Source organism: Dasypus novemcinctus, chromosome 21, assembly GCF_030445035.2.
Source record: "Dasypus novemcinctus isolate mDasNov1 chromosome 21, mDasNov1.1.hap2, whole genome shotgun sequence".
Taxonomy (NCBI): Eukaryota; Metazoa; Chordata; class Mammalia; order Cingulata; family Dasypodidae; genus Dasypus; species Dasypus novemcinctus.
This window is the reverse complement of record NC_080693.1, coordinates 18,711,254-18,735,558: the sequence shown is the minus strand read 5'-3', so window position 1 is coordinate 18,735,558 and position 24,305 is coordinate 18,711,254.

Sequence of the window (24,305 nt, the reverse complement as noted above, 5' to 3'; positions counted from 1 at the left end):
GGCAAAAAACTCAGTCACCAGAACCCAGAAGAGAAAGAAAAAGCCTGCTGAGAGCCTTCTTCCCTTCCTGCCCCACGTTGGGTGTCAGTTGCTGAGAACCAGCTCAGCAGTAGGTTTGCTCTAAGGGAAGGTGATGCAGAACTTACAGAAATAATGGACAAAGAGGACCACAAGAGAGGAACCAAGGATGGAACCAGGGGTCATGCAGCTCCTGGAACTGAGAGCCTTAACCGTCATTTCCGCATCATATTTATTAGGAACTCCAAAGCAGCTGTTCCTCATCAGCATGGCAACGTTTACAATAACTGGGGACAAGTGCAACCAATAGGGAACAGGTAAGCCAGTTTCCCACAACAATGCCAAGGACCCAAGGGTTGCCGGCTGCCAGCTCCAGAATTCCACAGTCTGCAGGGAGAAAGCTGACGTCCTGCTAAACGTCTCAGTTTTGGATTTCTCCTAGTCTCAAAATCGTGAGCCAATAAGTTCCCTTTGTTTAAGCAACAAGGAAACTAAGACAGGTTGGTTGTAAGAATCCTTATCACTATTTTACAAAGACTGAAGTCTCAGAGAAGTGAAGAAAATACCCAAAGTTACACAACTTGCAGGTAGCCAAGCCAGGACTTAAATCCCACTCTGACTCTGAAATCTGTGTTCTTTCTAGTGCAGTATGCTGTCTAATTTCCCCCCTTCACGTTTTTAAAAATCTTTTTATTCTAGTAACATATATACAAGTCAAAAGTTCCCACTGAAACCACTGTCATGTGTATAATCTCTTCACAATATCATGCTACCATCATAAATATCCAAATTACTCCAATTTTCATTTTCTTTTTAGGTAGGCCAATAAAAAGAATTTATTGGGAAATGGGAAAAGGAATAGAGTTTGCTGAGAAATAGGAGAGAAGGACGGGAATACATACAGAGATTTAGGGCAGGCTCCTCCAGGCAGAGAGCGCAATCTCTGCCTTGTGTGGTGCTTTTTAAACTGTTAATTACTCCTCCTCTCACTAATGCTAAGGGGAAGGGCCCCAGCTGTTACTGGTTACCCCACCAGTGGTGGGGGCTAATGCTGAGGCCTGTTTGGAATATCTGGGGCTAAGGGGAGGTCCCAGAAAGAGAAACTGGGACCTCAAGGTTAAATTCAAGGTCTCAGCAAGGTCTTGCAGCCATGTTGCCGGTTAGCCATGTTGTTTGTCGGCCATTTTGTCTGTCAGCCATGCAAATTACTCCAACTTTTCAACACCTCAAGCAGAAACTCTGCACCCATTAAGCAAAACTCCCTCTTCCCCTCCATGCCCTCTTGACCCCTGGTAACCTGTAATCTACTTTGTCTCTATGAAATTTGCTCCGTCTAGGTATCTCATATAAGGAAGGTCACATCATATTTGTCTTTTTGTGTCTGGCTTATTTCACTCAACGCGATGTCTGCAAGTTTCCTCTATGTTGTAACATGCGTCAGAATTCCATTCCTTTTTATGGCCAAATAATATTCTATTGTATGTATATACCACATTTTGATTATCCATTCATCTGTTACTGAACGCTTGGGTTGCAGCCACCTTTTCTCGGTTGTGAATACTGCTGCTATGAACACTGATGTACAAATACCTGTTCAAATTCCTATTTTCAATTCTTTTGGGTATAATATATACCTACAAGTGGGATTGCTGGATCGTATGATACTTCTACTTTCAACTTTCCGAGGAACCGCCAGACTTATTTCCACAGTGCCAGCACCATCTTACCCCCTTAATTTTGAAGGCAAATATGAACAAGAAGAACAAAGACTCCATGGGCCCAGATATATGGTTCAGGAACTGCTTTCAGCTTAGAAAGCACCTGACTCTCCTCCTGTTCTCCCGCTCTGCTCTCCTCTCTCCCACGGCCTCATGGACTGGGCTGCTAATTTGAAATTATACACAGATTGTGAAATTTGTTCAAACTGTTCATGGGCCATTAACATCTCTTATTTTTTGCATGGTGTTCTGTGAATAAACTGCACTGGTTTAGAGGGTAGAAACATATATAAGTCTCTGAAAAAATAAATTTTGACCTGGAATTCAATTCTTCATCATCTCAATCACCTCTAGTTCCTAAGTTGGTGAAATAACATTTCAAGATGTCATAAAACAAAATTGACCTGGATATGCCATGATTGATCTGGGGTTGCTGACAGTTCTAGTACTTAACTTGGAATTTATGAATCAAAAGCTTTAAAACTTAATTCGAGAAAGTTTTTTTAAGTATTACTATTTCCACCTAATTAAGGACTGTCATACAAATATGATTTACTTACAGCTATCATTCATGTAAGGAGTGGAAATATCTAATTTTTAAATTATGAATGACTTTTATGCATTAATTCAATCAGGGGCTTTCTAAAAATAATATTTATCCCCTTTTGGTTAAAAATTTAATGCCTACTTATTGCATAAAATTTAGGAGCTGTAGAAAAATGTAATGAGAACATGAAATTCATGTGAATCCTACCTTCTATTACAGTAATATTTTCATTTTTCTGAGCATAGTTGTATATAAATTTACATATGTACATTTTAAAAGCTGGATAAGAATATATATAGCTTTATTCCCTGCTTTATTTATTTAGCATTGCTTTGTGAAGCATTCCCCTTTACCAATAAACATTCTTAGAAAATATAATTTTTAATGACTTCAAGGTAATCCTTCTCATAGATTTACTATGATTTATTTAACCTTTTCCCTATTATTGGAAATTCTACTTGTCACCAATTTTACTGCTATAAAACAGTATGATGAATATATTGCACATACATATTTTTCCAGTGCGGATTATTTGATCACTGGCACATCCTAAAAAACAAACAAACAAACAAAACCGACTCTCACTGGGGAGCAGATGTAGCTCAGTGGTTGAGTGCCTGCTTCCCAGGTATGAGGTCCTGGATTCAATCCCTGTTATTACCTCAAAAAAAAAGGAAAAAAAAAAGAACATATAATCTTCAGAAGAGCCACAAGTCTTAAAGTCTATTTTTTCATGCATTAGCTGTGTTTTAATTCAGAATTGTAAGATTTTTCCAGAGCATATACCTACCAGTGCAAGTTAAAAATAACATGTATTATACATGTTAAATATAAATATATGTTTAAAATAATATATAACATATGTAATATATATATTATTTTTAGAACAGTTGTAGGCTTTTTCCAAGACACTTACCAACATATGTTAAAAATAATAAATATTATATATGTGTTAAATATATGTTAAATGCATTTTTATTAATAAATTTCATATAAACATAATATATATTAATTTTAGACTAGTAGGTTTTTTCCAGAACATATATTTATGAATGTGTTTCAATAGAATAGAGTGAAAAAGGAAGTAGGAAATTTGCTACATAATTCTTGTAAAAATTCAAACAATTAAAATCACCCACTATCTGTCATGTGTAAGTTATATTTTCTAGGTATGTATGTTTAACAAGTATGCATATGATTTGGTAAAACAGTGATTACTTAAGCTGTGTTCTATTACATGTTTACTTTTCACTCAATAATATATCATGAGCCAATTTTTCTATACCAATAAAGTAATTATAATGCTTGTTTAGAATTCCATGTTCCACGGTTTATTTAACCTCCCCCATAGGGTAAACTTTTAGGTGGTTTTCAACAACATTTTACTAGTACAAAAACATACTGCCATGAATATGCTTATACACATGTTTAATTTCCAGTTATATTCTTAGGAGAAAGTCATTGCTATGGTATCTCTGAGTCAAGGTGTGTATGTATAGTACTGTTTGGTCTAAATAGTAAGTCTCATCTCCAGAAAGACTTCACCCATTTTTTTCACCACGAGTGTAAAAGAGTACCTGCTTCCTTATATCATCACCAACACTGGGTGTGGCAGTTTGAAATTATTTTATGAACCCCCCAAAAAGAAAGATTTTTTGTGGGCTGGCCCACTCCTGTGGAAGAAAGCGACCTTTTCAATTGGACAATGTCAATGAGAAGTGACTCAGGTTCAGTTTCTGCCCTCTGACTGAGACTGATAAAAAGAGGAGACAGACACTGGAAAAGAGGGCTCTGCCATTTTTGATCCTGCCATGTGACAGGAAGGAGAGGCTCAAACAGCTGAAGTCCCAGGGAGAGATGAGAAGTCAAACCTGAGACAAGAAGCCCGATAAGAGTCCATGTAGAGACTGCCCGCCATCTTGCTTCAAGATGTGGCCGCTGACTTGGGTGAAAAAGCACCTCTTATGGTGCCTTGAGTTGGACTTTTCACAGTCATGGAATTATAAGCTTTTATTCCAAATAAATACCCTTTATAAAAGTCAACACATTTCTGGTATTTTGTATCAGCAGCCCTTTGGCAAACTAAAACACTGGGTTTCACCAAATCTTTTAAGTCTTTACCAACATTATACTTTAAAAATACTGTCTTCCACAGGTTCTATGGTCATGGCAGATGGCTCTGGAGTTCAGTGCCTTGTCACTGGGCCCTACTTTGGAATTTGTGCTCCTGAGTGTGAGGGAGTTGGACTCAAGATGTAACCTCTCTACACATGCCTCTTCTGTCACTTTTACTGAACCTATGGTTGGTGCTGGGGTTGGTGTATGCTCAAGAGATTCTATCTCTGGATTGTCCATGTGTCAGCTGGACCCTGAGCCTCAGCAGAGTTGCAACACCTACTCTCCAATTCATTGGACTTACCAAGGTCCACTAAACAGGGAGGTGAGGATGGCCAACCACCACACCAGGGAACCAAGAGAGTCTACAACTGTAAGCAGGAGAATTCCATCCATCAGCCATGTGGGATCTAAGCCCCCTCTCAATTTAGAGATGTAGAGGACCTTACCATCCCAGGGTCCTCAGGATGGAAGAATAAAATATGGGTTCGAGTAGGCTTACTGGTATTCTACTATAGAACAATTGTGACTCTAGCAATGGAAGAAATTGTATCATTGATGTGGAGACAGTGGCCACAGGAGTTGCTGAGGGCAGGGAGAGGGTAGAAGTGTGATATGGGGACATTTTTGGGACTTGAAGTTGCCCTGAATGATATTTCAGGGACAGATGCTGGACATTAAATGTCCTGCCATAACCCACTGACTAAACTACAATGTAAACTATAATCCATGAGTGTAGCAGTACTTCAAAGTATATTCATCAAATGCAAAGAATGTGCCACACTGATGAAAGAGGTTGTTGATATAGGAGGAGTGGGGGTGGGGTGGGGAATGGGGTATATGGGAACCTCTTATATTTTTTAATGTAACATTTTGTGTGATCGATATGTCTTTTAAAAAAAGACAGTAAAAAATTGCTTAATAAGAAAAAAAACAAAAAAATGCTGTCTTGTGTTTAGTCTATCAATCAGGACATTTGCAAGTAACAGAAATTGGCTTGAATTGTGTTATTGACAAACAGGAATATTTATCGGCTCCTGTATCAAACCCAGGCAATGGTAGAGATTGAGCTGGTCTTGTGGACAACTGGAATCCAATGCCCATGACGCTATTGTCATCCAACGCTGGGTTTCTCAGCACGGCATTGAACTATGTAGGCTTCATTTTTTCCCACTGCTGCCCAGGAGTGAGAAACTTTGGGGAAGGAAGGGATATCACAAGAGGGTCAATAATATATGCATTAGAAATACATGGTTGGGAGGAACATTTTCAGGTAAAAGTAAATTACTATCCTATGTAGGCAAAATGATAGGTGTCTACTATATTTACCCGTCATTGATAAGTAGTGGGGTAGAACATATTTAATGCTTTTATTGGTCTTTTTTTTTTAAAAAGATTTATTTATTTATTTATTTCTCTCCCCTTCCTGCCCCCCCCCACCCTCATTGTCTGTTCTCTGTGTCTATTTGCTGCATCTTCTTTGTCTGCTTCGGTTGTTGTCAGTGGCATGGGAATCTGTGTTTCTTGTTGTTGCGTCGTCTTGTGTCAGCTCTCCGTGTGGGCAGTGCCATTCCTGGGCAGGCTGCACTTTCTTTCGCGCTGGGCGGCTCTCCTTACAGGGCGCACTCCTTGCGCGTGGGGCTCCCCTACATGGGGGACACCCCTGCATGGCAGGGCACTCCTTGCACGCATCAGCACTGCACACTGGCCAGCTCCCCACAGGTCAAGGAGGCCCGGCATTTGAACCTTGGACCTCCCATGTGGTAGTCGGACGCCCTAACCACTGGGCCAAGTCCGCAGCCCTTTATTGGTCATTTATAACTCATCTCTTGTGACTTTTCAATTCAGATCTTTAGTTCTTTTAGAAAATACATATTTTTTATAGATATGGTTTTAAATAGAACCATGCAGTGGCTTCTCCAAGGTCTGACAACACAGCTTTGGCACAGTGACTAGTCTCTCAAGCAACACACTTGAAGAAGGAATCTAGCTGTTTGTCAGTTTCAAGGGAATTTACATATGACCTTCCAAGCGGGTCTCAAGGGGAGCATAATCAAGAACTCATTACCCTCCCTGCTGTTCTTTTCTACCTAAAGGCAGAGGGTGAATCACAATTGTCTAGGTAACTGGGCTTTAAAAGGATGCACTAAACTCTATGCATGTAACCAGCAAGGGACCTCTGCCTTTTCAGAGAAGAAACTTTGGATAGCGTAGTAGGTGGGGATAATGGGGAAATAATTGCCTTCCATGAATCTCAGATAAAATGTGTAGAAGAAAAAGAAAAAAAATGTGTAGAAGGCACCAGGGTTTTATCGTAACGATCAAGAATCCCGATGCTACCAGGTACTGACTATATGGCTTTCAGGAAATTACTCCATGATTCAAAGCCCCAGTTTCCTCATCTGGAAAATGAAGATGATGAAAATAATTGTCTTAGCAGATGTATTAGTCAGCCAAAGGGGTGCTGATGCAAAATACCAGAAATTGGTTGGTTTTTATAAAGGGTGTTTATTTGGGGTAGGACCTTATCAGGCCATAAAGCATAAGTTACTTCCCTCACCAAAGTCTATTTTCACTTGTTGGAACAAGATGGCTGCCGACATCTGAGAGGGTTCAGGCTTCCTGGGTTCCTCCCTTCCAGGGTCTTTCTTCTCTCTGGGTTCAGGTTTCTTTGCTTCCCAGGGCTTGCTTCTTCCTAGACTCAGGGTTCCTCTTTTCCCAGGGCTCAAGCTTCAGTATCTAACTCCAACATCAAAACTCCACCATTAAGAACCCTCCAACTCTGTCCTTTGCCATGCCTTTTATCTGTGAGTCCCCACCCACCAAGGGGCAGGGGCTCAACTCCCTACTGACATTTGATTACTTAATCAAATAAACCCCTGAATCCAATATAATCTCACATGCCGAGAGGAAAAGACCAGTTTACAAAAATAATCCAATATTTCTGTTTGGAATTCATCAATAATATCAAAGTGCTATAGCAGAAATTGCAAAGTACGCATTTATTTAATATTAGATATTATTGCTTCTCTTCCCTGGAGAGGGTTCAAGATTTCAGTTTAGATGCCTGAAGCATTTGTAGCAACAACAACAAAAAAAGTCTTTGGAAATATGGCTGTACTAGGCTGTCTTTCACCTGAAAGGAATCATTAAAACTTCCAAGTGGTCCATGGGAGAAGAGGGGTTCTATAATCAGATTGGTTTGGGAAACAAGAGGTTATCTGTGTTAAATATCTTTTTCAAAGATTCTAAAATAATACGTGTGTAATTGCTGCAAAAACTCCTGCTGGTATTTTTGAAACATAAATAGGATCATGTCACTCTTTTACCTAAAACCTTTCGGTGGCTTCCATGGCACTTAGAATAAAATCCAAACGTTTTGCTCTGAGTGACAAGCCCCCAGGTGATCTGGCCCTCTCCAGCCTCACTTTGTACCACTCTCCCCCTTGCCCACTAATTTCATGCCACATACGTCTGTTCCTTGAGCAGATCAAGTGCTTTCTTGCCTACAGGTTTTTGTATTTCCTCTGTGTTCTGTCTGGTCAGTTTCCACCCAACTCCTTTTATGGCAAGCACATTCTCATTCTTAGGTCTTCAAGAGAACTTCCCTGACCCTCCCATCTAAACGAGGCCCCTCATCACCAAGTTCATTTCCCTGGGGTGAAATCTTGGTTCACAGGGCTCAAATGGGGACTCACGGAGTGCATTAGAGAGTGTAGAATTTTTGTCCCTTTTCCCAGATTTGCCTCAATTCTCTATTGTTAAAGACAATTGTTTTTCATTCATCAAGCTGATAAGACCATTGTGTTTTCAGGTGTAACAATGCACTCTAGTGTTAACTGGCGATGGAATACATCTGATGCCAGCATGAGTATTTAAAGAGCAGAAACAAAACAAGACGTTTTTGTCAAACCAACTAGCTACCTGCTCTCCACTGCATCCAATGACTTGCTTCACTAATTTCCACCAATTTGCTAAGTGGGACCACATGATCAGCTCATGAGATTTATTTGGAATTTAATAAAAACATCAGTGTTTCTCCCTAATGGATGGAACTGACTCATTGCTGGCATTACGGAGACACAATTGAAATGATGTCCTTTCAGGAAGTGAACCTGTAACAATGACTCCATTTAAAAGTCCTTAACTATAATTCCATGGGCTCTAAAAGAAAACTTCAACCCATCTATCAACTAGCTGGTGCTAACCATATTGGAATCTCTGGAGAGTTACCAAAAGGCACATGTTCCCGGTCATCCATTCTGATGCTTATGGACTAGTTGGAAGAACAAGGTGGAATGATGGGAGGGTAGAGCTGGAAGAGCCTTCAAAAAGCCCAGACCCTACCCCTTGATTTTGCAGTTGGGGGACCTGAGGTCAGAGAAATGTGGGCAGCCTGAAATCAGAGCTGTTGAAACTCAGGCCTCTTAATTCTTTGTCCAGAGTACCTTGCTCTACAATGCAGAATCATAATACCATAAATAAATAACACTCCGCACAGTGGGGCAAAGTCACCAGGCATGTGTAATCGGTTGCCAAACAAGAGGCACAAATTACGAAAGCCAAGAAGTGGAGGGATGGGAGCCCTACCAGAGCTGGGAGCAGGGGGGTGGCTTGGAGAGGCTGCGAAGTTTTATGGTCAGAAGGTGGAATCTAAGCTGTGAAAAGGAGCAGTGGTGTGATTTCAGAGAAGGTGTCAAAAAAATCAGAAAAAAGTTTGTGTGCATTCCTAAAGATTGTTCATCTAGAGTTGCTTCCTCTAAGAGCTCTACCTGTTTCTTTCCATCACAGGTCTCTCAAATGACTTGTTGATTCTTGTTTGCGTCTTCTGTCTTAATTGTCTGTACTTTACTCAAGGCATTCGCAACTTCTTTTTTTTTTTAGTATTTTTAAAAAACATTTATCTCCCCTTTCCTGCCTCCCCCATTGTCTGTGTCCATTCACTGTGTGTTCTTCTGTGTCTGCTTGCATTCTTGTCAGCGGCACTGGGAATCTGTCTCTTTTTGTTGCGTCATCTTCCTGCATCAGCTCTCCATGTGTGCAGGGCCATTCCTGGGCAGGCTGTACTTTTTTCTCACAGGGCGGCTCTCCTTAAGGGGTGCACTCCTTGTGTATGGGGCTCCCCTATGCTGGGGTGACACCCCTGCGTGGCACGGCACTCCTTGTGAACATCAGCACTGTGCGTGGGCCAGCTCACCACACAGGTCAGGAGGTCCTGGGTTTGAACCCTGGAGCTCCCATGTGGTAGGCAGATGCTCTATCTGTTGAGCCAAATTTGCTTCCTGACAACTTCTCTTGAATCTTCAGTCTCTAATTCCCTGTTGTCTACCCATCAAGCTTAACTCCTCAGCATGACTTTCAAAGTTCTCTTATCAGAAAAGCGTTCACCATCTCCCCTTTCCCTGTCTGAGGCTTCCCTGATAACTTTTTCTTTTTCAGGAGATACCAGGGATCAAACCCAGGACCTCATACATGGGAAGCAGGAACTCAGTCCCTGAGCTACATCCACTCCCCTTCCCTGATGACTCTTGTTGCTCCATCTTTCCATTTGCCGGATGCTGGTAGCACTTGCTCCAATTGTCAGGTGTTTGCTCTTTGTTAACTCTGATCTCACTCTGGGTTGTAATCAGTGGCCATCTCTGATATTTTGGGCCAGCCTTCTTACACAGTAGTTATTGCTTTGGAGCTGAGACCAGGACCTCCCCTAGACAAGGAAAGTCTCTGCTTTCCACTTGATACTGTGACCTTCCGTTCTGTTTCATCATTTAAGATACCCACCTGGCCCCTGCAGGCATTTGGTTTGTGACCCCTGGTGCAGAAGGAGATACGTCCCTAAATATCTTTTTGTATGGGTTTACACTGGGAATTTTTCTCCTAAAAGGAGAGGCTCACTTACCAGAGATGGAAATTTGCCATTCATGCATCAGTGTGGGCAACTGTCCTGGGTTTACACGGGCTTGGGTGTTTTTCTCCTCCTTGTAGGTACATGTAGCAGGAGGACCTTTTCACCTAAACGGTTCCCAAGGGTGTGCTTTGTTACAATCTACAGGGCAGTAATGGGAACTATGGGCTGAATGTTATGCCTGACCTCTGTCACCTCCCTCCTAAATTGTTGTAAAAATGAGGGAGTGTGTGGGTGAGGGATTATTGTTACCTTAATTACTTTCTAGCCTTGAGAAATTAATCAGTGTCCCAATAACTGTTTATGTTAGACCATACAAAAACTGATCCCAGCATAGACGGCTAGTCCAGCTGTTCACTGATGGTGACAGGAGCCATCAAGAAAATCGAGGAGACGCACGAAGAGCGAGCTCAGGGTATTTTCCTAATGATGTGTAACTAGTCACAAATGAACTATTTGGGTTCCTCCTTCCTCGAATTCCGTTTAATCCATGACCTTTGCTCAGAAATGAGGGGGCTTGAAAATACACGGTGTCTCTAACCCCTTTGAAAATGGAGGCTTTCTTTCTGGATGAAATGAGTGTTTCTATTACCTGATAAATACGGCCTCACTATATAGGGCTGGATTCTTGAGGGACCTGCTTTAATTAGCAACATGAAAAGGATGTAAATTACATCAAATTGTTTTATGAAGATAAGGTGATGCCAGTTTGCTCTCAAATATACATTTTTAATATATTCCTCTCCCAGGCTGGTTTACACTAATTCATTTCATATTATTTATCAGAAAAGGGTCTGATACACACCGTAAACCCCAAGCTAGCCACAATGGGGATTTATTCATTCATTTATCCAAATATTCATTGAAAACCTGCAATGAACCAAGTGTCTCAGTGGCGCTCCCCCAAAAGCAAGGAGGTGGGTGCAGGGAGTTTATTTGTGAGGTGATCCCAGGGTGCACACGGGAAGGCGTGAGATCAGGAAGGAAGGAAAGCCAAAGAAGGGGGTGTCCCCTAGGGGGCTTGCTGCGGGCTGTGGGCCCTTTGAGAAACCATGGGGAGCAGGTCTCAGAATTGCCCCTCATTGATGGAGAGTTACTCTTGGGGATATTATTTGTCTGCTTTCCTCTAGTAAGCTCCTAACTAGAAGGAGGCAGGTACTTGAGATGAGAAGCTGTCAACTTGCAGGAACTTGTGTGCCTCAGCTGCAGGACAACTCAAAGGTGGGCCCAGGTGACATGGTGTGGGACATCCTCAGGTCTGCTGTTGCACACTGTGCTAGAGCTGGGTACATAGTGGTGTGCAAGACAGATTCCACCTCTGCTCTCTTTTATGAATGAAGACTGACCTTCAACAAAGAAAACACAAACGATTGTGTGGTAAATTGAATTATGTGCTCCAATTTATACATGTTCTTTTTTTTAACCATTTATTTTATTTATTTCTCCTCCCACCCCATCACCCCCCCGCCATTGTCTGCTCTCTGGGTCCATTCGCTGTGTGTTCTTCTGTGTCTGCTTGTATTTTCATTAGATGACTCCAGGAACCGATCCTGAGATCTTCCAGAGTGGGAGAGAGGCAATTACCCTCTTGCACCACCTCCTCTCCCCTGTTCTGTTACGTCTTCTCATTTTCTCTCCTCTTTGTCTTTTGTTGCATCATCTTGCTGCACCAGCTCTCTGTGTTGGTGGCATTTCTGCACAGGGCGGCATTCCCATGCAGGGCTGCATTCCTGCATGGGCCAGCACTCTATGTGGGCCAGCACTCTACGTGCACCAACCTGCCCTCATCAGGAGGCCCTGGGCATCGAACCGTGGGCCTCCTATATGGTAGATGGGAGCCCAATCTGTTTCCCCAGACACATTACTTTTCAAACAATTTTTTAAAATTAGACAAGTTATAGGTCTATAGAAAAAAATCATGCAGAAAGTACAGAGTTCCTATATACCTCCACCCCTCGTGCTCTTAATTTTCATTTGCATCCCTGTGAATGTGAGCCCGTTGCAAATAAGACCTTTTAAAGATATTAATTTTAGTTAGAGTGTGACCCAGCTGAAGAAGGGTGGGTCTTAATCTGGGTTATTGGAGCCCTTTAAAGAGAAGAAACCCAGGCAGAGGAAGATAAAGTCACCAGGGGGAGAAGGAAGCTGGCAGGAAGCTGAAAGTTGGCAAGCAGCTGGAAGATTAGGATGTCACAGAAGAGAAATGTGATGGGAAAGGCAAGGAGTCCCAAGGATTGCCAGCAAGCCAGCCCCAAAATGCTACCAACCCTGGGAGAAAGCATGGTTTTGCCAGTATGCCTTGATTGGGACCTCTGAAAGCATGTTTTGCCCGTATGCCTTGATTGGGACCTCTGAAACTTTGAGTCAACAAATTTCTGTTGTTTAAGCCAACCCACAGTGTGGCCCAGCAGCCAGGCAAACTGAGACAGATTGTTCTAAATGTGATAAATGCTATACAGGAGAAGTCCAGGGAGAAGGCATAATTGGGGGACTGACCTGGTCTGGGATTAAGATTATTTCAAATCCCAAATTAATGGAGTCTTAATGAGTATGATTTATTATTTACTTACATGCCATGTGTAGCAGTTTGATATGATTTATGAATTCCAAAAATAGATATTGGATTATGTTTATAAACTCGTCTGTCCCTCTAGGCATATTAGAATGTATTAGATTCAGAGATTTTGCTTTTACTTGATTAAATAGTGATTAAAGCTTTGATTGGGTAATGTCAGTAGGACGTTTAGTCCCTGCCCCCTTGGTGGGCAGGGACTCACAGACAAAACTACATGGCAGAGCAGAGGAATTGGTTGGAGTTTTGATGCTGGAATTTTGAGCTGGAACCTGGGAAGTAAGCACACAGAAGAGCAGAGCAGCTGAGCCTGGAGAGAATCAAGCCCTGGGGGAAGACACAGAGCAAGTTGGCTGATAGTCTACAGCTGGCCTTGTGGAGAGAGGCAAGAGAGGAACCCTGAGCCCAGAGAGAAGCAAGACCTGGGAAGAGAGGAACCCAGGAAGCCTGACCCCTCACAGATGTCGGCAGCCATCTTGCTCCAACACATAGAAATAGGCTTTGGTAAGGGAAGTAACTTATGCTTTATGGCCTGGTAACTGTAAGCTTCTACCCCCAAATAAATACCCTTTATAAAAGCCAACAGATTTCTGGTATTTTGCATCAGCACCCCTTTGGCTGACTAATACACCATGAGAAAAGTTTTAGGTTTGATGTGACTAGTTCCTGTAAACTTCTGTGGCCATCCTAAGAGCCACCAAAATATACAGGATATTAGGTGGCAAATTAATTCTGGGACATCTTGGAGGTGCTGGCAGCCTGGTTTTTGGGATTAGATTGTTCAGATTGGGTTGGTTGAGCAGTTATGATTGGAATGGTTTTCATACGGATGTATTTTTAAAAAAATAACATTTATTTTCTAACTTTAAGAACACTATAGGTTTACTAGAGAAAACAAAGAAACATATAATAAAGAAAAATCACCCCAGAGAGAAATGACTTGTTTAAGGGTAATTTCTTTCCAATCTTTTATTTTCAGTACGTATTTGGTAAATGTTTGATGGTCATCAATTTAATATTTAGTTTTCTTTATCCCTGAATGATCATGAATATCCATTCCATATGATATGTTCTAAAAAGGCCAGGTTATGGATTTGAATCTTATTCTGAATGAGTGAATAAGTCTAATTGACCCATCTGCAAGCCCATTTTATGAAAAAGGTTTCATTCTTTTGGGGGGGGGGTGTAATATGGGAACCTCATATTTTTTAATGTATCATTTTTTGTGATCTACGTATCTTCAAAAAAATACAATAAAAAATAAATGCTCAAAAAAAAAAAGTTGTATTCTCTGGTGGTAGTTGTAAATTTGGGTATATATGAAAATTTCCAACCCTCTTATCCCTTGTGAATATTATAATATTTGCCTGTGAATGACCATATGTATGTGTATGTGTGTGTGTAAACAATTAAATATATATTTCTCATAGTTAAAATTATACTGAGCAGGCAGTTGGGCATCTTATTTTAATTTAGCATATTTTGAGCATTAAACTCTTCATGGTGATAGTTTTGATGGGTGAATGATATTCTATAGCATGAATATACCATAATTTGCTTTTATACCCAATGGTATTATTTGAGTTTATGTTGCTTCCAGTTTTGTGCTATTATAATCAGTGCTGTAGTAGGGTTTTTGAGCATAAATCTGCATTTGAATTTTTTAGCATCTTGGTATCAATTTTTATAATTACATTTTCTGCATCAAAGAAGAGTATTTTTAATGTTGATAACTTACGTTCCAGAAAAAATACAAGATGGATGCAATATAAGTTAAAAAATTACTCACGCTCTTGAATTATACTGATTAATAAATTTTGTCAAAATAATCAAACTGCTTATATACCAGAATAGATATATGTTTTTATTTTCATTGCAAAAGTAATAGGAATTCATTAAATGACACTGGGAAAAAGAATGAAAAACATCACTTTAGTTCTATCCCCTCCATACAATTGCCAGTGTTTTTTTTTAATATAGTTTAACTAAAATAGATTATGATTTTTAAATACGTTCATCTCTTTCTTTTGGAAAGTCACAATTTCTTTTAGTCACAGACATATGAACCTTGCTTCTGAGTCTACATGGAAATACATGTGCGTAAGTGTACACGTTCTTGTGTCCAGCATAATTTTCTGTACTTTTTACCTTCCACTGTTGTTATAAGCAGATTTTTCTTTGATTTTTTTTTTTAAACCAGGCATTTAGGGGTGGCTTAGCCTCGTTCAGGATGACCTATTTATATTCTCATTGAGATCATTTTTAAAGACCTACTGTGTCTCCCCCAAAGTGTGGCTGCCTTAGGGAAGAATTTATTTTTGTTTGCCAAAAGAGGTTTTTAGAATGTTTTCAAAACTCCGAAAGAGGTGAGTTTGGCAGGAGAACTCAAAACCGACCTGCTTTCGGGAAATAAATGCTGCCTATTGACCCTCCCTCGGAAAAGCTCAGAAACATGGTTTCTTTGGTAGTGATTTCACCCACTCTCAGATCAGAAGGATGAGAAAAAGATGGGTGGCCGTGCACCACCCTGCTCTTCCTAGTTTATTTACAGAAGTCCATCAGGTTGACCACTGGAACTGATGAGTCAATTAGGTCGAATGATTGGCTAACGCAGGTTAAACAAGTTGCTTTTTCTTTCTTTCTTTTTCTTAAATAAAAGCATTGTTTTTCTTTGTAACCACTCAGCTGGCCAAGTGAACCCCCCAGCCTCCTCGTGTGTTTGTGCGGTGCTGACGGCGGGTGGAGGGGGCCAGGACAGGGCGGTGAGGAGGACAAAGGAGCCTGATAACACTTGAGGTTTGGGCGGACAGACGGGTCAAAGGCCAGAAAAGCAAACCTAGATCAAGGGACACAGATAACCCGAGCAAAGCCCGTGCAAACACGCGGTCACCAGGAGAGCAGGGGTGCGGGGGCTGACAGAAGCCACACAGGCTGGTGGAGGACACGGTCGCCCACCTGGGGGGGGAGAGGGGGTGGAGGCTCCCTCGCAGGCAGCTGCTTCCCCAGCCCAGCTGCACTTTCTCCCTTTCACCCCGGTGAGAACCAGCTCTCCTTGAGTTCAGCCTGCCCACCGCGTAGGTGCTGAAAACGGAAAGCAGCTGGCAGGTAGAAGCGCAGGGCGGAGGGAATGCACTCCCTGGGGTAAGGCAGTGCCTCGATCCTGCTTTGGGAAAGAACCAGCTCTGTTGCTTCTAGGCCAGGCTACTCAGCGTTTCCCAAACACCTTGATTTCTTCTGTGAGAAGGTGGAAGGTGCTGGGGACAGGGTGCTCAGTATGTGAGAGACCTCTTATTCCTGTTGTACCAATCTGTAGAGGAACCAGAAGAAAGTTCATTAAACTGTGGACATGTGGGTGGGTCTTTAAATCCTGTCCTCCTTTGGGTTTCCCTGAGACAAAGATGTGCAAGTAATTCGTTGGGGAAGGGATCCTAGGAAATGCCGGGAGGGGAGTGGGGAATTAAGATGGAAACCAAGAAAGCATGCATTATTTTATTTTTTTATTTTTTTATTTTTATTTTTTATTTATTTTTTATTGACGTTGTAATAATATTACATTAAAAATATATATGTGAGGTCCCATTCAACCCCACCCCCCCACCCCCCCTCTCCCCCCCCAACAACACTCGTTCCCATCATCATGACACATCCATTGGATTTGGTAAGTACATCTTTGGGCACCTCTGCACCTCATAGACAATGGTCCACATCATGGCCCATACTCTCCTCCATTCCATCCAGTGGGCCCTGTGAGGATCCACGATGTCCGGTGATCACCCCCGAGGCGCCATCCAGGGCAGCTCCACGTCCCAAATACGCCCCCACCTCTCATCTCTTCCTGCCCTTCCCCATACCCATCGTCCACCATGTCCACTTTTCCCAATCCAATGCCACCTCTTCTATGTGGACATTGGATTGGTTGTGTCCATTGCACCTCTATGTCAAGAGGAGGCTCAGATTCCACATGGATGCTGGCTGCCATCCTCCGAAAGCATGCATTATTGAGCGGATCATCTCTGTAGGCAACTGGGCTCGGGGGAACCCCCAAAAGACAGCATAGAGCAAGCCCCAGGGTTATCCCACCCGAGGGGAAAGGGTGTTGGGCTATTTATCCATCCACTCCTGTCAACCTCGGCTTGAGAGGTTTCCCTTGGAAGTCTTAACTCCCCTGGCCCACCCACACTCTAGCTGAGTAGGCTGCAGGGGCGGAGGAAACACTTAACTGTTTGTACCAAGGCAAACACTTAATGGTGCAAGCACTGGAGGCCATTTGGATGAGCGTCGCCCCCAGCTAATGAGCCTTCCATAAGCAACCCAGGCTCCCAGCTTCCGTCTGTTTTGGCGATTACTGTTGTCAACCTCAGGAATGCATCTTGACTAAGGAGTTTTTATTGTATTCATCACCCCTTTATACAAACCCAGGGTTAAAATGCAGTGTGAGACGAGCCACAGTAACGTGTTTTGGACGGCACGAATCTGGCTTAGCAATCGAGGAAGAGAACCCCGTGGACAGCTGTGGAACCATGTATATCGGTTTGCCAAGTTCAGAACTGGAGACCCCTGTCCATTCCGATTTGAGTTTCACACAGTCATCTATCATCTTTAGTTTGTAACATTTCTTTTTAAACTCACCCGAGGGCACGTCCTTTCAGGAGCTCAATTATGTGCTGTTAGTTGTTTGACAACACTTTTTGAAAATGGTTATTTAAGAAGAGGAGCTCTACGTTTGACAGACAGGAGGACCTAGCAAGCCTCCCAATGGCTACCTCAGACGGGACACCTAGGGGGTGAGAGGAGCCCCCTGCAGGCTTTCCCCTGAGATAGAATGTATTGAACAGAATGGAAACTGAGACTTCTCGGCCTTTTATCCCATGGGAAACTCCCAACCCTTTCTGCAGAATGGGGCAGAGGGTGATTGGTTGAAAGACATGGGGATGGAATTTCATTCAGCAAATGTTTCCTGAGCATTTACAACTGGTTAAAGCAGTGATTCTTTTGGTCTCAGGACCCTTTACACTCAAAACTATCGAAAACAAAAGGTTCTTGTTTATTTGATTTATATCTATATATATTGAGCATATTAGATATTAAAACTGAGAAGCCTGGTAAGTATATAAGTCATTCAAAAATTATAATAAAACTGTTATATGTTGACATAAATAGTGTGTTTTGGCAAAATAGTTATTTTTTTCCCCAAACAAAAAATAATACATAGCGGGGAGAGTGACATTGTTTTATATTTTTGCAAACATCTTTTTTATGTCTGTCTTGATAGAAGACAGCTGGGTTTTCATATCTGCTTCTGCATTCAATCTGTTGCAATATGTTGTTTTGGTCAAAGTGTACGAAGAAAACAGCCTCTCTCAGATATGTCACAGGAAAGGGAAGAGTATTTTAATAGCCTTTTCAAATAATTGTGGATATTCTTCTTTGCTGCTATCCCCAAATCTGAGAAGTGACAGTTTCTTAAAGGTTAGTTACCATGAGGAATCTGAATCTACATTAATGACCTTTTTATGATCTGTCACATGAAAATTTTTTGGTCTATTTTGCACTTTGAATAGATCTTTTTACCCAAGCATGATTTTTAAAGGCGTTGTACATTGGTTATTTGGAAAACATTGATTCACTGAGTTGAGCACATCTTTCAAATAATGAATCATTTTTATACAATATAACAAAACCACATTTCTTAATACCATTACTGATCTCTTCAGAAAAGTCTTTAAAATCTTGAGGAGCTGTCAAGTTCATGGTGGCTGATGAAAGTTTTCTAAAATCCTAATTTTCACTTGAAAGCTTGTATTTTATTATTGATAACAAACACTGTCAATTGTTTTCTTTGAAGTGACAGGCATACTTTGTTCATTTTCAAGAAAATGTATCCCAAATACCCAAATCTGAGTAACTATAGTTTGTCACTTTTTTCCAAGTGACAACTGGCATTCTAAGGTGGGGCAGTGGGGAGCTGCCAGCATTCTTAGATACACGGCAGAAGCGTTTTATTTTTACTTCCCAATTTGTTCCACAAAACATTACACAGACATATATTTGAGGATCATCCTAGATTTAATAAAATTAATAATTTCACAGTTTCACGAAGAATTCTTTTATATTAAAATTTTTATTGAATTATATCATTCATACATGAATATACATAAAGAGTAAGCATATGATAAAAGTTTTGAACTTATAAAACAAACATGTATATCATCATACAGGGTTCCCAGGCATCAGCCCATCACCAACACCTTGCACTGTTGTGAAATATTTGTTACAAACTAGGAAAGAGCGTTGTTAAAATGTCACTACTAACTATAGCCAAATCTTACATCTGATGTATTTCCCTCCAACCCACCTAATTATTAGCACCCTGTATTAGTATTACGTATTTGTTATAGTCCATGAGAGAACATTCTCACATTCTGGTAACCACGGTCCATCTTCCAGCACAGGATTGCCTGTGTTACACAGTCCCATGCTTTGTACAGTCCGTTCAAAGTGTGCACTCATGGTTCCCATTTTCATCAGAGGAGTGCTCTCATCACCTCTGTCAATTTTAGAACGTTTTCATTACTCCAAAAGGAAAAATCCCATGCCCCCTTACACCCTCTTATTAGTGTCCCTTAGAATTGATATATCTTCTTTGCCAATGCTGCAAAAATATTACAACATTATTATATATCATCCATAAGTTACATTAGTTGCAGTTTTCCCATGTATCACCAAATTCTTAACATTTGTAAAAGAACATTCTTATATTTACACTGTTAACCATAATCTTCATCTACCACCAAAATCACTATGTTATACACTCCTTAGATTATTCTTTGGCTTCCTTTGGATTGACATTTATGTCCACAGACTACCCTTCCAGCCACAATCTCATTTATCAATAAACAGTGTTAGTTCTACTCACTACAATGTGTTACTATCAATCCTCTTCATTTCTACACTTTTACAATAAACCTTATTAAAAATTCTACATACATTAAACATCAGCTCCTATTCTCAACCCATATTCTATCTCCTAGTAACCTAAACTCCAGAGGGTACTTCTGTGAGTTTACTCATCGTAATCAGTTCTCATCCTCAAGAATGCTCTTAAGTGACACTGCATTGTTTTACTGCTGTGTGTGGCAGTGAAAAATAAAATGTCTACCAGTCAAGTCTGGCAACTCCCTTGATTTGTGCTAAGGCTCCAGCAGTTTTACCCAGTTTTATTTTTGCACTATCAGTGCAAATATCACCACAGTAAAATAGGTAAATAATGTCGGTATTTTTTGCAGATATCCTGAAAGTGTTTGGAGATTCCCAGTGGCCCGTGGGCTGTGTTTTGAGAACCACTGGGCTAAACATGAGACTGGCTGAAAATTTAAGCATATGTCAACTGTAATATGTGCCTTCATTTGTTAAAAACAAATCGTTTTTGCCCTTCAGAAATAACACAAATTTATAATAGCAAATTTAGAAAATTCATAAGGTTTATAATAAAAATATGAATTAGTAAAAATCACTAGTGTGGGAGCAGAGGTGGCTCAAGCAGATGAGCTCCCCCCTCCCACATGGGAGGTCCCAGGTTCAGTTCCGGTGCCTCCTGAAAAAGCAAAAACAAAATGATAAAACCAACTCAGGGAAGCTGATGTGGCTCAGTGGTTGAGCACCAGCTTCCCACTGTACCCAAATTCCCAGGTTCAATCCCAAGCCCCCGGTACCTCAACAGAAAAAAAAGCAACAGTGACCTCATCATCCATAATACAAAATAATTAGTAATTTGGTATTTGTGCTTTCAGATATATATCTATATCTATCTGTTTATCTGCATATAGTCTTTTAAAAAAGTGGATTTGGGAAGCAGACGTGACTCAAGCAGTTGGGTGCCGGCCTCATACATGGGAAGTCCCGGGTTTGGCTCCTGGTGCCTCCTGAAGAAGACAAATGAGACAGTGAGCTGATGCAACAAGATGACACAACAAAGAGACATAATGAGGAAACAAAATGAGAAGCACAACAAATGGAAGTGGAGGTGGCTCAAGCCATTGGGCACCTCCCTCCCACGTGGGAGGCTCTGGGTTTGGTTCCCAGTGAGTCCTAAAAAGAAGGTGAGCATATAACAAGCAGATACACAGAGCAGAAGCAAGTGCAAACCATGAGGGGGAGGGGAGAAATAAATAAAATAAACCTCTTTAAAAAAATGGATTCATATTAAATAAACTATTATATAGCCTGCTTTGTTTGTACAACGACATACATATTTTTCCATGCCATTAAATGTTTTTGTATAGAGATTTTTAAAAAAGATTTATTTATTTATTTAATTTTCTCCCCTTCCCCCCTGTTGTCTGCTCTCTGTCCATTCCCTGCGTGTTCTTCTGAGTCTGCTTGCATTATCTGTTGGCACTGGGAAACTGCGTCTTTTTGTTGGGTCATCTTGCTGTGTCAGCTCTCCATGTGTGCAGCGCCACTCCTGGGTGGTCTGTGCTTTGTTTTTCATGTGGGATGGCTCTCCTTGTGTGTGGGGCACCCCAATGCAGGGGTGCCCCTGCGTGGCACAGCACTCCTTGTGCACGGCAGCTCTGCAAGTGGGCCAGCTCACCACACGGGTCAGGAGGCCCTGGGTATAGAACCCTGTACCCTTCCATATGGTAGGTGGACGCTCTATCAGTTGAGCCATGTCCGCTTCCCTATATAGAGATTTTTAAAACAAATGCTTGACAGTGCATTGCATTGCTGTATCAAAATTTCTTTAGTTTCTTGATTCCTATCGTTTTGCTGTTATAAAAAGTCTGCCCTCATGAAAATAGACAGATAAATAGATATATAGATGGATAGATAGAGAGGTGGAATGATAGATGGAATGATACAGCGAATGTGGCAAAAATGTTAAAATTGGTGGTTCTGGGTGTCTGGGTAGGGGTGAGGGGTAGGTTGGCATTCTCTATATGAGCTTTTGTATTATCTTTGCAACTGTCCTGTAAACTTGAAATTATTTCAGAATAAAAGGTTTAAAGAAAAAAAAATCCGTACTCACCATTCTTATATCAACATCATTAGATTCATATTTATTTATTATTTCTTACTATAAATTCATGGAAGTGGAATTAGATCAAGGAATCCTCCTATGTTAAAATAAAAATGGCGGTTGTCTAAGTGTCCTGCCTAAAGCTGTTGCCATCTAGCCCTCTCTGAGGCTTGCGACACAGTGCTCTGTGGTGGGATACTGCTCTCTGCTCTCTGACCTGCAGTATGTTTTCATTGTCCCCACGTTGGACTGTTTATCTCTGCCTGGTCTCTAAGGAGGTAGCATCTGCGCAGCCTGGGTCTGCCATTGGCCCATCCGCTGTCCAATAACCTAACCCCTTTCCCTTCATCTTCATCTACAGGTGAAGAGGAGCAAAGCTGACCTGCTCTTCGACCACATCTGCTTCCCACAGCTCTTCACTTCTTCTCTCTGTGTGGTGGAAGTGCAGCTTCTCCTACTTCCAAAGTCCGAATTTCGGATACCTCCGTCTGACAAAGGACCCAGAAGACTAACATTTCTAATGGGCGTGCTTCAGGTCCTCTTCCAGTCCCTACTCAGTGAGCACCCCCTGTTTTCAAGGGCTCCCCTTTTCAGTTCATTCTATGGTCTTGGGTCTGACTAACTAGTAACTCAGGGCACAGGAGAACGGAACTCATCCTACTTGAAGAAAACTAAAGCCAAACCTTTTTCTTCTCACGTTTTCAAACTTGAATATGTGGTTGTGTTCCGTATTTGCGGAAGAGAATGGGGTTCATTATGGCCCCTGGTTTCGGAATCCCTGAGATTTTATTGTCTAGCTTTCTTGCACAATGGGAAGACTCCGATTTTGATGGGCTGTTCTCGTTCTGATAGAAATGCTGCAGTGTTGAATTTGTTTTTGTGGAAATTTGGGCTCAGTATAAGCATTTCCACCGCAAAGTTCTGTGTCAGTGGCATTCCAATTCTTTATTGAAATTAATTTAAGCTATCAACAAAATCTAAAGTATCCGAAGGATTGCAGAGCATGCGGTATAAAGGCTGAAGACCGTCCCTTTAGGCGAGGATTTGCTTTCACAGCAGTAAATCTGACTTCTCCGGGAAGCTTGCTCTGTTCCAGGCATGTGTTCTTTGAGTGGATTAGCTCACTGAGTTCTGCAGAAATGCCGTGAGGTGCTATTACGAAAGCCACTTTTAGAAATGAGGAAACAGAGGATGGAAGGGTAAATACTCTCCTAAATTCACACAGCTAGAAAGTGGAGGAGCAAGATTTGAATTGAGTCAGCCCTTCTGGGAACTCTGGGTGTGTAGTCATCCAACCTAGGATTCCGAGCTCCCAACAGATTGGTGAGTTGAAGACAAAGACTTTTAAGGGTGATGTAAAAGTTTTATTAAAAAATTTTAATAAAATATAGAGCTCTGGAAGTGATATCCTTTGCAACTATTTAAACATAGGATGAAAGATTAAAAAAGAAAATACAGGTTGTCTGAAAATATTTTTAGGGGCTATGCAAGCAAAAATGTTCGAAGAGCCAGTTCTGGTTTACAAATGATTTTTGGAAGAGAATAATTATAATAATCTAATGTGATGAGAAATGAAAAATGATTTACAATAACCAAAATCTAATAGGTGAAAAACAAGACTTTGAGTATCACCATAATTACCTGAAATACATCAGTGCAATATTAGTCCAAAACAAAATAAAAGAATGTTTCCATATAGTACATGAAAATTATCTCCTTTATGATCAACAGAATCAGGAATAACTCCCTTCTGAGAGAATGCTAATTAAGTAAAATCAGTATATAAGGTAGGCAAAGTGGTGGAAAGATCTTTTCTGATTATACCCAAATGACAAAACCCAGCAGTTGTAAGTAATAATTTTCAAGGCTTTTCCATATTGTTAATTACTATCCGAGAAACTACACACTACTTCCTAAACAAAACAATCAAACCTATACATTTCACCAGGATTATGATGGAGTTCTTGGCAAGGCCCACAGGGAGGGGACAGCTGGCTGCCAACCACCTATTGAAAATTTAAAGGCATTTTCTGCTTTCAGATCTTTATCACCTTCTCTCTACTTCCCTGAGAGAGGCAGATGATCCCAATCCCCCAGGAGCCAATCAGAGGGGCCTCAGGGCAAAGAGGTTATTTGATTCAATTACAAGAATATTTGATGGGTATCTACAAGGAACACAGAGCTCTGGTGGACGAGGACAGTATTGGGAAACTGAAAAGATGAATAAAACAATGTGCTCCATTTTAAAGAGTGTATAGTCTTTTGAGAGAGAGGTGACCCAAATACAGGAAGCGAAGAGAGAGCAGGCAGTGAGAGGGGAAATTGAAAAGTGAGTGCTGCAGGTAGAATGGGCGATGTAAGTGTCCAGAAGAGAGAGAGAGTGGGTCTGTGGCTGGTGTTGGGAATTAGGAGAC